This window comes from Trichechus manatus, unplaced genomic scaffold, assembly GCF_000243295.1.
Source record: "Trichechus manatus latirostris isolate Lorelei unplaced genomic scaffold, TriManLat1.0 scaffold00019, whole genome shotgun sequence".
NCBI lineage: Eukaryota > Metazoa > Chordata > Mammalia > Sirenia > Trichechidae > Trichechus > Trichechus manatus.
In genome coordinates, this window is record NW_004443955.1 from 9,483,281 (window position 1) to 9,486,456 (window position 3,176).

Below are 3,176 nucleotides of genomic sequence, written 5' to 3' on the forward strand. Positions count from 1 at the left end.
TCTAGGGTTTCAGGATTGTTGATTCTCTGTTTGGCTTAGTTTTTCGGATCTTTGTTGTGGAGGGACGGCGTGGTGCTTCTGCCTAGAGCGCCATCTTGCCGGAGTCTCTCCTCAGGCTCATTTTTTTAATAAACTTTTTCTAATGTTCTTGATGGGGTGTGGCCTGATGTGTTATTTTCAATTTATAGGTCCTTTTAGATTTGACAAGGAGGGATGCCCATTTTTCAGAGATGCTCCTGTTAACGCAGGTGCTTAGGAACTGAATTAAAATCATATAGCCCAGGCCTGACAGGGGGACACCTTTGAGATTCTCAGCACAAGAAGTCCTTCCCCCAAGCCCGGGCAGTGCCGAGGGCCTCATGGACAAGGTGTCATATAGCCCTCCCCACCCATATGACAGATGAGGAAGTGGAGGCTTGATGAGGGCATTCCCAGATCTGGCAGGCAGCAGAGCTGGGATCTGTGAACTCCAGTCTGCTGACTTCTGGTTACTGGTGGAAAGAGATTGAGGATCCTGCCTCAGTCCCTTCACTGGGTCTAGCTGTGACCAAGGTCTCATTGACCCCATGCTCAAACCAAACAAGGTTGTTTCAAAATATGAATCTGGAGGAAGCATTGTCCTCCTTGATGCCCTTGGGAGAGTTGACATACTCCTGGGGGCAGGATAGGGTGGTGCAGTGTTGGGGTTGAGAGTTGCCAGATGAGGCAGGTGTGTGGAGGTGGGGATGGCTGCTCTGGGCTCTGTTCTGCCTTGAAGATGTTTTTACCTTGCCCCTCCCCTTTCTAATTTGATATGTCTTTTATTTTTATTTTGAAATCATTATAGATTCACAGAAGGTAACAAAGAAATGTACAGAGAAATCCCATGTTCCTTTTACCCAGCGCTCCCCCCTACCACGTTAACATCTTATATAACCACAGTATGATATCAAAAACTGGAAATTGAGATTGGTATAACCAGTAGAGTTTATTCGAATGTCACTAGTTGTACCTGCATTTATTTGTGTGTGTAAGTAGTTCTGTGAAATCATGTGTGTAGCTTCATGTAACCACCACCACAGTCAAGAGACTTAACTGTAGAATCACCAAAAGATTCCCTCGTGCTACCCCTTTGTAGCCATAGACACTCCTATTTCACCCTTCCTCCTATTCCTAACTCCTGGAAACCGCTGATCTGTTCTCCATCTCTATAATCATGTTCTTTCACAAATGGAATCATATGGTATGTTTCTTTTTTGAGATTGGCTTTTATCACTCAGCATAATTTCCTTGAGGTTTATCCAAGTTGTTCCATGTAACCATAGTTCATTCCTTTTTATTGCTGAGTAGTATTCCATGGTATGGATATAGTTTGCTTAGCCATTCATCCCTTGAAGGATATTTGGGTAGTTTCCAGTTATGAGGTATTATGAATAAAGTTGCTATGAACATTCCTGTACAAGCTTCTGTGTGAAAATAACTTTTCATTTCTCTGGGATCTGTGCCGAGGATTGCATATTGCTGAGCCATATGGTAAGTTCATTTTTAGTTTTCAAAGGAACTGCCAAACTATTTTCCAGTGTCTGTACCATTTTACATTTTCACTAGCAGTGTATGAGTGATCCAGTTTCTCTGCATTCTCACCTGCATTTGATGTTGTCACTTTTTTCTTTCAGCTATTCTGATGATTGTGTAGTAATATTTCATAGTGGTTTTAATGTGCATTTGTCCAATGGCTGACAATATTAACCAGCTTTTTATGTGCTTTTTGCCATCTGTATAGCTTCTTAAGTGAAATGTCTGTTCATGTCTCTTCCCCATTTTCTAATTGAATCAATTTAGGCAGAATTGGCAGCTTGACTATATTGTGTCTTCCATTTCATGAACATGGTATGTCTTGCCGAGTATTTAGGTCTTCTTTGATTTCTTTCATCAGCATTTTGTAATTTCCATCAGACAGATCATTTATATATTTTGTTAGATTTATTCCTAAATATTCTATTTTATTTGAGTTAGCCTGGCTCAGGGTTTATCAGTTTTATTTATCTATTTTTGAACAGCTACTTTTTGGTTTCATAGATTTTCTCTCTTGCTTTTCTGTTTTCAATTTCATTATTTTCTGCTCTTATATTATTTCCTTCCGTATGCTTGCTTTTTCAGTTTCTTGAGGTAGGAGCTTAGATTATTGATGGGAGATCTTTACTCATTTCTAATATAAACATTTAGTGCTATAATTTTTCCTCCAGCATTGCTTTAACCTCAGCCCACGTTGTGTTTTCATTTTAATTTACTTCTATGTATTTTTATTCTCTTTGAGATTTCGTCTTTGACTTATGGATTATTTAGAAGTGTGTTGTTTAATTTCAAGTGTTTGGAGATTTTTCTATTGTCTTTGTTAATTGACTTCTAGTTTGATTCCATTTTTGTCAGAGAACATACTCTACATGACTTAAATTATGTTAAATTTGTTAATGTTCCTTTTGTGACCCGGAATATGATCTATCTTGGTGAATGTTCCACAGGCTCTTGAAAAGAATGTATATTCTGCTGTTGTTGGGTGTTCTATAAATGTCAGTTAGATCCTGTTGAGTGATGGTGTTGTTTAGTTCTGTATCATCCTTGGCTGATTTTCTCTCTAGATAGTTCCATCAGTTGCTGAGAGTGGAGTGTTGAAGTCCCCAAGTATAATGGATTTGTCTGTTTCTTCTTTTAGCTATATCAGTTTTTGCTTCATGTATTTTGAAGCTTTGTTGTTTGATACATACACAGTATGATTGCTACTGCTATATATTCTTGGTGGGTTGATAATTATATCATTATGTAATGTTCCTCCTTATTAATTTTCTTTACTCTGAAGTGCACTAATATATAATATTAATATATTAATACTTCTGCTTTCTTTTGATTAATGTTTGCATGATGTATCTTTTCCATCCTTTTACTTTCAGTATACTTAGGCCATTTGTTTTCAGTGAATGTCTTGTAGATAGCATGTAGTTGGGTCACCTTTTTTTTCATCTACTCTGCCAGTTTCTTTTTCTTATTTGTTGTAATTAGGACATTTATATTTAGAGTAATATTGATATGTTAAAGCTTAAGTCTGCCATTTTATGACTTGTTTTTTGTTTGCTTCCTCTTTTTTTTTCCTTGCCTTCCTGCAGGTTTTTTTAAACATTTTTAGAGTTCAGTTTTGATTT